The sequence below is a fragment of the Bos grunniens genome, chromosome 21, assembly GCF_055505025.1.
Source record: "Bos grunniens cultivar Pamir isolate PY7600 chromosome 21, Bosgru_T2T1.0, whole genome shotgun sequence".
Lineage (NCBI taxonomy): Eukaryota > Metazoa > Chordata > Mammalia > Artiodactyla > Bovidae > Bos > Bos grunniens.
In genome coordinates this window covers 64,849,618-64,861,729 of record NC_141185.1, presented here as the reverse complement: position 1 = coordinate 64,861,729, position 12,112 = coordinate 64,849,618, and the positions used below count along the sequence as shown (strand labels likewise).

The window sequence follows — 12,112 nt, the reverse complement described above, 5'->3', positions numbered from 1 at the left end:
TTCTTTTTATTTATTTTTAATTGGAAGATAATTGCTTTACAATATTGTGTTGTTTTCTGCCATATAACAATGTGAATCGGTAATAACTAAAAATATATATACACACACACACATATATATATCCCCTCCCTCTTATTTCTCCCTCCCACCCACCTCTCTAGGTCATCACAGAGTGCCAGGCTTGGCTCTCTGTGTTATATAGCATCTTCCCACTAGCCATCTATTTGAGAAAGTGGCACTGATATATACAGTATCATGTAAAATACTACCATGTAAAAGACATGTACAATTTACTACCATGTAAAATAGAGTCCTCATTAATTATTAACAGTCAGAGATCCTGAGACATTTGAGCGCCACGGGCAGGGAGGAGGGAAGCCACTGGAGGGAGAAGGCTTTGTCGGGGCAGAAGGCAGAATACACGGCAGCGTTATCCCTCAGAAGGGGCACTTAGTCACGTCACTGCTCATCTTTCAGAATTAAGCAAATATCCCCCTTAGCTCCATAAAAGACAGATGTGTGCAAAGGCATAAAGTAACTTCTTCTCTTCAGATTAGGAATAAAGTAACCTCTTCTGTTCACCTTAGGAACATAAATAGAAACTTCACCTTTACACCCAGGTTAAGCAACACTGCGAAGGTGGAGCCTAGGACATGGGATGCGCATGAAATTACAAGGGTGGTTTTACTTTAACTTGATTTTTAAATAATGCAAAGTACGTGGAATAAATGACATAATTAGAAACACTCTGCTCAGTTCTATTTACATATATATTTGTTTTAATGCTGTGGTTTTTTCACTTTGAATCTGATTTTCTTAAGTTACACGGACAACACATGTCCACTGTCACTGACACAAGAGCTGGGGCTTCTGGTCCAAACAAACTGTTAGAAGGACCTTATGGGAAAATACCAGTTAATGCATATGCATTTAATTTAATCTGCCAATTTCATTTAATTTCCCGAAGTTGTAAAGAGAAGGGTTAACATTTATTTAAATTGAAAAAGACCAAAATGCTAATGATAAGTATTACTGATGGGCTGAGGGGAATTAGATAGGATTAGAAAAGATTTTTCTTTATTCCCTAAAGTCTCTGCAATGGAATTATATGACTTAACTTAAAATTTTAAAGAAATCAAATAAGTAATAAAAGAACACATTCTCACTGAAAAAAAATTAAATAGTAGAGAGATACATCATGTAAGGCAGAAACCCTCTTCCCCACCATGAAACGTCTTTTGTTAAAGGTAAATATATGTACTTTAATAGTAATTTTATTTTTACAAAAATACTACTAGAGTTTTATATTGAGAATTGGTGACCTTTGATTTAAACTTAGAGCAAGATAATTTATTTATACTATTTGAGATTATTCGATTATTTTTGCCTATTAATCAAACATTTCCATAATTATATTCTTTAATACAGTAAATCATCACAGTTCTAAATATTTTATTCATACACATTTAAAATTCATACTCAAAATACAATCCCCAAACATATTCTATTTCAATACAATATTAATGTAGCAGAGAACTAAAACTAGTAGGGAATTAATAGTAGAACATTACAATGATTCAGTGTCAAAATTTTTTTAAATCCTTTTTGTTCTCTATTACAATGGGTGTAGTTATTTTCCTAGATAACAATGAAAATTCCATATATATATCAACAGGCATCCTATTTGCTTTTAAGATAAAGTTAATATGCTTAACAAAGAAGATAACTTAAAAAAAAACAAGGAGAAGGGCAAACCATTAGCATAGCTTTTTATTTTTAAGGTTTGATTAGTGTTGCTTGTTTGTTTTTGGGAAAGAGACAACCGGAATTAAGTAGAAGTAGGAAGTAGTGAGGGAAAGCTATAAATGCAGTGGATGACTAGCATTACGGATTTAGCACACAGACTTACTCGAGAACGCAAGAAATATTTCCAATAAGCTGTGACGATGACAAGTGAACATACTTCTGGTGGGTGATACATGTTAATATTTATAAGGTCTGGTATTTAAATACGCTGGACATGGGCAGTAAATGAAAGTTCATTATGTGAAAAAGTATTTGTTAAAAATAGTCTAAAACATATGAAACCAGAACATCATTTAGGCTTTGGTAGTCACTTTCAAGTTAATAATCTATTTACAAAAAAAAAAAAAAACTTTCAGTAACACTGTATGTTTTACATATTCTGACATTTACAGGATAAATGTTTTTAGTTGCCAATAACTCAACCTCTAACTGTTATTTCTGTAATTCAGGACTTAGAAAAATAAATTATTTTGACTATAGGAAAATGAGCAGGAATTATTCTTCTCTTTTATTTTGGGAAAGTAAAGAAACGGAATTTCACAAATGTTACAGAATGATATCTGGTGATACAAGCCAAGCTACTTACACTAACAGTTCATCGTGGCCTTCCCCATCCTAGTCCTCCTTTGTCTGCTGATTCTGAATCTGTTCTGTCTTTATATCCTAACGAGGTATTCTTACCTTTTCTTCTAGAACAGTATTTGTTAAATCATTCCTCCTGACCCACAGTCAGACTAAAATTCTCTCTCTACTGCTGTTTTATTTTTCTGTGAATCTAGGCCAAGCGAGAGGTAGTATGAAAGTGACTTTAATTCTATCAGTTCTAAATCAGTTTGTCTCTTACATATATATATTTATTATACTACTGTTTAATTCATCCCCATCAAGGAAAGCATGCATGACAGAAGACAAATGTTCTTTCTTGATTCAAAAATCTCTGGCATCCCCTGTGTATCCTAGAAAAAAAAGACACTACCATTTACATGAATACATGCTTTAAAAAAAATTACATTCACCTGCATCAATGGAGTAGCAAAAAGTAAAAATATATCTAACAACTCAGAGTTCACTGCAGAATAAAGAGTAAATTCTAGACTGCGACTGACCTGGTCATAATTGTTCAATGGCTTTCCTGTGCCACTGTCCACAGAATCCCTATGTGGTCAAATCCTGGGGTCAGGGGCTGTCCCTCCCTGGAGCGAACACCCTCCTGGCACTGCAGGGGCCCATCCACAGCAGTCCTGGGCTCACCAGCCTTCAGTGAGAAGGATGCTTCTTTCTTTGTCAGCTGTCCCTCTAGGGTTTTAGCCGCAGCAGCACTTTTCATCTCTGGGTCGTATTACAGTGAAATCCAACCCTTTACTTCTTCAGGGAAGAAGCAGAGGTTGGGGGTGTAGAGGGCGACATGACCCCCGGGGTGACCCTCAGCAGTAATTCCTCACCGACTCCAGATGGCTGGGGCTCAGCTCCATCAAGCTGGGCCATCAGACCAGCATCAGAAATGAAAGCAAAGACAGAGGTGGCCTTGGCCAGAGCCCTGGCTCACGGCTCACACGGAGCAGATCTCCAGCAGTGCAGGCTGCACATTTCTTACACCAGCAAAGCCTCCCAGCACTGATAGGAACTTCTCTGTGAATATTTTCACCAGATACTTGAAATGAATTTTTGCTAATAAAAGGGGCATGGGTGGTTATACCTATGAGCAAGCTGGACAGAGGGAAATCACACGTATAACAGTGTGATTATCTTTAGTAATAAAAGATGCAACTATTCATAAGACATCATGTTATGTCTACCCGATACAGTGAAAAATTTAACAAGCTCTAACATTTACTGCTGGCCAGAGTGTGGTGGAACTGGTACATTTGTCATGGGAAGCCTTACTGAGACAGGCTGGGACCTGGGACCCTTTACTGTAGTTCTGCAATGCTTACACCTAGACCAATGTCTCTCGGAGCTACAAAATACAAAGAAAATAAAGAGGCTAAAAGTCACTGTATGCATGCCACACTTAGGAAGATACAAAAAGACCGAAAAACAACAGCCACATCTGAAGAGCAGGGAGTAAAAGCAGTGTACTGTGCACACCCCTTGCACACACCACCGGGGAAGCAGTGGGCAAAATAAAGTAAGCCACCCCTCCAGTCTGACCCCTGGACACACCCCCACCTTCACCCCATGATAAGAACCAGCTCCCTCCTCACCCCTTCCCCCTCTAACCCCAGGGAGCAGAGCAAGCAAGGGAAACAGATGAGGGAAGCCAGGATGAAGACACTCCATGGTGACAGGCCAGCAAGCAGCAGGGCCGAGAGTGATGGAGCAGGGCCGAGAGTGATGGAGCAGGGCTCTGTGGCCCTGGGGCCCACAGAACCCCACGACTTTCCTTTCCACTTTCATACTTGAGACAGGCTGCATGCTTTGTCCCTCTAAAGTTCATGCTTTGATCCTGATGCCCAGTCTAAGGAGGTGGGTCTCTGGGAAATGACTCCAAGGCTCATCACTTGGTGTTATGGGCGTTATGAGCTAGTGTTATGGATCAGTGCCCTCCCAGAAGAGACAGAGAGCTCACTCCTTTCTCCCACATGAGGACGCGGTGACAAGGTGGCGTCTACAACCAGGAGGTGGGTCCTTGCCGAGAACAGAACCTGCCAGCACCTCATCCTGGACTTCCTGGCCCGTGGAGTGAGAAAGAAATGTGTGCTGTTTAAGGCACCCAGCCTTTGGCAACTTGATAGCAGCCTGAGCCACCTAAAGTAGTAGTAGCGTTAGCCACTCAGCAGTGTTCAACTCTTTGCGGCCCCACGGACTGTAGCCTGCCAAGCTCCTCTGTCCATGGAATTCTCCAGGCAAGAATACTGGAGTGGGTTGCCATTACCTTTTCTAGGGGATCTTCTGGACCCAGGTATCAAACCCAGGTCTCCTGCATTGCAGGTAGATTCTTTATCATCTGAGCCAGCTGGCCCAGTAGGACCTCAGGATACTTCAAAATGAGGATACTTCAAAATTAATGCAACCATTAATACTGATTACATGGAAAACTAAGTAAAAAAAACATTACCTATATGATATTAAGCTAAAAGAGTAGAATATGGAGCAGACAGGAAAAAAATGGGAAAATACATAACACAGAAAATAGGTTGGAATCATTTGAAAATACACAGTGAAAGTGAAAGAGTTTATTCCAGGCTTGTAGATGATGTCTTATTAAAATGCTTGGGGGAAAAAAGAGAGATTTCTAATGAGCACAGGTGATTATTTTTGTTTATAAAAATTTAGTCTGTGTTTTCCAAAATCTTTTCCTCTTTCTCATCAAGTTTGTACTGATTTTGAAATTAAGAAAAGGAAAATGATAACAAAGATAAATGGATCCAACACAAAATTAACTCCTTTCAGATTTAATGAAGTAGTTCTTTGATGGGATTATTTAACTAAAGCAGCTCTTGGGTACAGCACGTCCTGACACAGTTGCCCTGGAAATAAAGAGAATAAGAACATTTTCTGGGACAGTAATTGGCAAAGGTGTCATGGACTTTAAAAGAGAAAATAAAATGATCTGCGATAACATTTAGTAGATCATTAATTGATACTGATTAATAAGAACTGCCAGATGCTATGAGAAATACTCTACGTACATCCGCCTTCCTCCTAACACCCACGCAAGACAGGGGTTCTTACCACCACTTTTCACCAGGTGACCAGTGCTCTGAGTGATTAGATAAAGTGTCTCCACCCTGCTTCTAAGAGCAGATAGGGACTTGAACCCTTGGCCCTGTCATCAAAGTCCGACTCCTCACTTCACAGGCTGAGTGCACCCAACCAAACATGGGGCCATTGTTCAGAACATAATGTGCCAGGGAAACATGTGGGAACTAAAAGGTAAGATGATTGTCATGTTGTTATTCTTGAGTCACTCAGTTGTGTCAGACTCTCTGTGACTTCATGGACTGCAGCACACCAGGGTTCTCTGTCCTCCAGTATCTCCCGGAGTTTGCTGAAACTCATGTCCACAGAGTCAGTGATACCATCCAACCATGTCATCCTCTGTTGCCCCCTTCTCCTGCCCTCAATCTTTCCCAGCATCAGGGTCTTTTCCAATGAGTCAGCTCTTCATATTAGGTGGCCAAAGTGTTGGCGCTTCAGCTTCAGCATCAGTCCTTCCAATGAATATTCAGGGTTGATTTCCTTAAGGATTGGTTTGATCTCTTTGTTGTTCAAGGGACTTTCAAGAGTCTTCTCCAGCAACGCAATTCGAAAGCATCAGTTTTTTGGCACTCAGCCTTCTTCACAGTCCAACTCTCACGTCCATACATGACCACTGGAAAAGCCATAGCTTTGACTAAATGGACCACTGTTGACAAAGTGATGTCTCTGCTTTTTAATACACTGTCTAGGCGTCTCATAACTTTCCTTCCAAGGAATAAGCATCTTTTAATTTCATGGCTGCAGTCACCAGCCACAGCGATTTTGGAGCCAAAGAAAATAAAATCTACCACTGTTTTCATTTTTTCCCCATCTAATTGCCATGAAGTGATAGGACCGGATGCCATGATCTTCGTTCCTTGAATGTTGATATTTAATCCAGTTTTTTCATTCTCTTTCACCTTCATCAAGAAGCTCTTTAGATCCTCTTTGCTTTCTGTCATTAGGATGGTATCATCTGCATATCCGAGGTTGTTGATATTTTCCCTGACTATCTTGATTCCAGCTTGTGATTCATCCATCCTGGTATTTTGCATGATACACTCCACACAGAAGTTAAATAAACATGGTGACAACATATAGCTTTGATGAGCTCCTTTTTCAATTTTGAACCAGTCCATTGTCCCATGTCCAGTTCTAAGTGTTGTTTCTTGGCTTGATACAGGTTTCTCAGGAGACAGGTAAGGTTGTCTGGCATTCCCATCTCTTTAAGAATTTTCCAGTTGGTCATGATCCACACAGTCAATGGCTTTGGTATAGTCAGTGAAGCAGAAGTAGATTTATTCTGGAATTCCCTTGTTTTTTTCATGAGCCAACGAATGCTGGCAATTTGATCTCTGGTTCCTCTGCCTTTTCTAAGCTCAGCTTCTACATCTGAGAGTTCTCTGCTCATGTACAGCTGAAGCCTAGCTTGAAGAATTTTGAGCATTACCTTGCTAGCATGTTAAATGAGCTCAATTGTAAGGTAGTTTGAACATTCTTTGGCATTGCCCTTCTTTAGGATTAGAATGAAAACACATTTTCCAGTCCCATGGCCACTGCTGAATTTTCCAAATTTGCTGTGAGCACAGGACTTTAACAACATCATCTTTTAAGATTTTAAATAGTGGAGCTAGAATTCCATCACCTCCATTAGCTTTGTTTGTAGTAATGCCTCCTAAGGCCCACCTGACTTTACACTCCAGGATGTCTGGCTCCATGTGAGTGACCACACCATCCTGGATTGTTGTTGTTCAGTCACTCAGTCGTGTCTGACTCTTTTTGACCCCATTAACTGAAGCATGCCAGGCTTCCCTGTCCTTCACCATCTCCCAAATCTTGCTCACTCTCACGTCCATCGAGTCAGTGATGCCATCCAACCATCTCATCCTCTGTCCTCCCCTTCCTCTTCTTCCTTCAATCTTTCCCAGCATCAGGGTCCTTTCTAATGACTCAGCTCTTCATATCAGGTGGCCAGGTATTAGAACTTCAGCTTTAGTCCTTCCAATGAATGTTCAGGATTGATTTCCTTTAGGATTGACTGGTTTGATCTCCTTGCTGTCCAAGGGGCTCTCAAGAGTCTTCTCCAACACCACAGTTTGAAAGCATCAATTTTTTGGTGCTCAGCCTTTTGTGATCCAACTCTCATATCCATACACGACTACTGGAAAAACCGTAGGTCTGACTATATGGACCTTTGTCAGAAAAGTAATGTCTCTACTTTTTAATATGCTGTCTAGGGGGTCATAACTTTTCATCCAAGGAGCAAGGGTCTTTTAATTTCATGGCTGCAATCACCATCTGCAGTGATTTTGGAGCCAAACAAAATAAAGTCTCACTGTTTCCATTGTTTCCTCATCTATTTCCCATGAAGTGGTGGAATCGGATGCCATGATCTTAGTTTTTGAATGTTGAATTTTAAGCCAGCTTTTTCACTCTCCTCTTTCACTTCTATCAAGAGGATCTTTAGTTCCTCTTCACCTTCTGCCATAAGGGTGGTGTCATCTGCATATCTGAGGTTATTGATATTTCTCCCAACAATCTTGATTCCAGTTTGTGCTTCATCCAGTCAGGCTTTCTTATCTCTCCTTGCTAGTCTTTGGAACTCTGTATTCAGATGGGTATATCTTTCATTTTCTCCTTTGCCTTTTGCTTTTCTTCTTTCCTCAGCTATTTGTAATTCTTCTTCAAACAACCACTTTGCCTTTTTGTATGTCTTTTTCTTGGAGATGGCTTTGATCACTGCCTCCTGTACAACGTTACACACCTCCATCTATCAGATCTAATCCCTTGAATCTATTTGTCACTTCCACTGTATAATCGTAAGGGATTTGTTTTAGATCATACCTGAATGGCCTAGTGGTTTTCCCTACTTTCTTCCATTTAAGTCTGAATTTGGCAATTTGGGTCATTACAATCTTTTTTTGTATAGTTCTTCTGTATATTCTTGCCACCTCTTCTTAATCTCTTCTTTTTTTTCTGTTAGATCCTTACCATTTCTGTCCTTTATTGTGATTCTGTCTTATTAGATGAAAAACCAGAGAGGAAATGGAAACCAATTCATCCACGAATTCAGCAGCAGTTGAAAAGAGACACAGAAATACAGAGCTACAAAGATGAATTTTTTCCAACATTGAGGTCCTCTTCTGAAAATTAATTTATTGCTCACTCATTTTATAAATATTTAATACCTACAATGTGCTGAGCTAGAGCCTGGGGACACACATTGATGAGACATGTTGGAAAAGCTAGAGTGTGGAGCTGTATTCTTTCCAGATTTTACTTTTTTTAAAAAAAAATTGAAGTATGGTTGATTTGGGTTTCCCTGGTGGCTCAGACAGTAAAGAATCCACCTGCGATGTAGGAGACCTGGGTTTGATCAGTGGGTTGGGACGATCCTCTGGAGGAGGGCATGGCAACCCACTCTAGTACTCTTGCCTGGAAAATCCCATGGACGGAGGAGCCTGGTGGGCTGCAGTCCATGGGGTCGCTAAGGGTCGGACGTGACTGAGCGACTTCACTTTCACTTTTCACTTTCATGCATTGGAGAAGGAAATGGCAGCCCACTCCAGTGTTCTTGCCTGGAGAATCCCAGGGACAGGGGAGCCTGTGGGCTGCCGTCTATGGGGTCGCACAGAGTCGGACACGACTGAAGCAACTTAGCAGCAGCAGCATGAGACAAAAATACAAAATCATGTCTAGTATTGTATTGTTATTACAGGGGAAAAAATCTAGATGTCCATCTATAGAGAACTAGCTACAGAAACTATGGAACATCCACACAACAGAGTCCTACGAACCAGGAACAAGGAAAGAGAAAGAGTTCTCTATACTGGGGGGTCATCTCCTATTGCTCTGTGATTCTCAGGGCAGCTCCCATTATCCCTCCCTGGGGTAGGGCACAGGACATGCCAGCCTCCAGTGACTCTGTGTGCTGGGTTTGCTCACCCCATCCTAGAGCTGGGAAGGCAGACTAGCTCAGCAGAGGGCAAGTGAGAAATCTGAATTGCGCCCCCAAGAGGGAGCTCGGCACAGTGAAGCAGAAGGAAGTATAGCACTTGTGCTTGGCTTGAGTCTGACCAGAAAGCGATACTGGTTCCCAGAAGAAGGAGAGGCCCCTCCCTTCATCCCAGCCCCTGTGCCCGCCTAAGGGTTACTGCCAAGGACCCTCCTCATGCCCATCTGTGGTCTCAGCGCGTCCAGAAGTACTGATGGTGGGGAGGGAAGCTGCAAGCAGATGTCTTGCCTCCATCTCCTCACCCTCCTAGGTAGCATCTGGATGGCCTTACTGGTGCAGGGCAGGGTGCTGCGGTGTCTGCACTGGAAAGGGCAGAAGCAGGGTAGGCAGACGGAAACAGACTCTCACCAAGACAAGACAAGCTGACTCTGGGGGAAATGCCTGGGAGGTCTCTTGAGAGAACAAGATTAGAGACTGAGGACAGAGGCTGCATTTTGTGAACTTCTGGGAAAGATCTGGGCAAAGGAGTTTAGAGGTTTGGCCGTGTGCTTTAAATGGAATTTCTTGTGGATGTCCTTTCAAAAAACTTAAGATCTAAGATGCTTTATGATTTTAAGATTCCAGGCTGGAATTTCCTTGGAATATAGAGGCCATGAGTGATTTCCCTGGATCTCACATAAATATTCATTTCTCCTCTTCTCCCTTTTTAATGAATGAATTATACTACGATTATGTTCTACAACTTGCTTCTCTCACTTGGAAGTTCTGGGTCGGCACTCAGAGACCCAGCACAGCTGTTGTCATGGCAGCCCTTTGTCTTCATTGCTGGATATTTAGGGCAGGTCTAGTTTTGTGTAACCCCTTCCACTGCTGCACTGAATATCCTTATGTGTGCATTTCTCACACATAACCTGAACTGTCTCCCCAAGTTAAATTCCTAGCAGTAGAAGAAACAGAGGATATAGTAGGCCTTGATTTTTAAAAAGATTACCAATTTGCTTTTCCAAAAGTTGCATCAATTATGTCCTTACTTATCAACCCAATATTAGTTTAAAATAAAATATGAAAAACAGAGCAAAACATATCTTTGCTGTCTTAAATGATATCAAAATTCCTGATTGTTTACAATCTGCAAAGCAAAATAACATATCTCAAAATTGGTTTTGGTTTCAATTTCTTCTCATATGAATGACATTCAATATATTTTCACATTGATCCATCATTTCTATCTTTTTCAATGAATTAATAAACTCTCTAAATCTCTTCTTTGGTTCATTTGAAATTGGGCTATTCTTTCTATCACTGATTTACCAGTGCTCTTTGCAGTATATGTTGAAAACAGTTTTGACCTGTTTGTGGGTTGTCACTTCTATTTCTGCAGAATAGTTCTAATTGTTAGGTAATTATTTTTATTAATGTTCTCCTTTATGGTATCTGGGTTCTGTACCATGCTTAGGAAAAAGTCCCTCCTCACTTCCAAATTATATTATCATTTTCCTAGACTTTTAGTGGTATTCATTTCTATGTTTAAATATTTGATTCATCTGACACTGATTTTGGTGTGGAAGTGAGGAAGTAATATGTTATGTTTGTCCTATTACCAAGCAAACTTTCTTTTCTGGACAAATTTGAAATCCTAAATAGTAAAGCAAAACTAATGTGTATTTGGCCTATTTGCTGAGTTGTGGCTCTAACCCATTGCTTTTCTTGTCCTTTCCCTCTCTAGTCTCCAACATGTTTCATTACAATGGCTTTGTAATAATTCTAACATTTGGTACTCTTTCTTTCAACTGACCCCCTTCTCATTTGAATTTTCTTGGCTATTCTCATGTTTATTTTTCTACATAGAATTTACTTCTCTCTTTATGTTCTAAAAGAATCTTGTTTGTATTTTAACTGAAATTGCACTGAATTATAAAATCAACATGTAGAGAACCAATATATTTACAATGTTGTCTCTCTGTATAAGAGGATGATATATGAGGATGATATGTTTCTCTCTATATAAGAGGATGATAGTTGACTTCCCTCGTACAGTTGGACTTCGCTCGTAGCTCAGTTGGTAAAGAATCTGCCTGCAGTAGAAGAGACGTGGGTTCAATCCCTGGGTCGAAAAGATCCCCTGGAGAAAGAAATGGCAACCCACTCCAGTATTCTTGCCTGGAGAATCCCATGGACAGAGGAGCCTGGCAGGCTACAGTCCATGGGGTTGCAAGAGTAGGACACGACTTAGTGACTAAAGAGACAGAGAAATAGTTGACTTATAGTATTACATTAGCATCAGGTGTAAATATAGTGGTTTGATACTTTTATAAATTATACTCTAAAGTTATTAAAAATATGTTATATTCCCTGTGCTATATATTGTATCCTTGTACCTTATTTATTTTATACCTAGTAGTTTGCACTTCTTCCTTCCCTTCCTTGATCTTGTCTCTTTCCCTGTCTCTTTCCCCTCTGGTAATCACTAGCTTGTTCTCTATAGCTATGAGTCTCTTTCTGTCTTTTTATATTCACATGCTTATTTTTTAAGACTCTACATATAAGTGAAAACATAGTTTCTGTCTTTCTCTGTTAGACTTATTTCACTTAGCATAATACCCTTCAGGTCCATCCATGTGGTTATAAAGAGCAAAATTTCATTCTTTATTATAGTTGAGTAATATTCCA

The 12,112-nt window shown here is 40.3% G+C and overlaps 1 protein-coding gene across 7 annotated transcripts in view; it reads right to left on the bottom strand.

Annotated features, from left to right (window-relative positions):
* LRRK1 (leucine rich repeat kinase 1) overlaps window positions 1-12,112 on the bottom strand; it is a 135,928-nt gene that overhangs the window by 96,065 nt on the left and 27,751 nt on the right. The window contains exon 1 of one of the 7 annotated variants that reach the window (XM_086364893.1): window positions 2,913-3,144. The exons of the other annotated variants lie outside the window; for them this stretch is intronic. The gene's annotated coding sequence lies outside the window, so the exon portion shown is untranslated. Of the gene's footprint in view, window positions 1-2,912; window positions 3,145-12,112 lie in introns of those variants that run through there. 7 annotated transcript variants of the gene reach the window in all.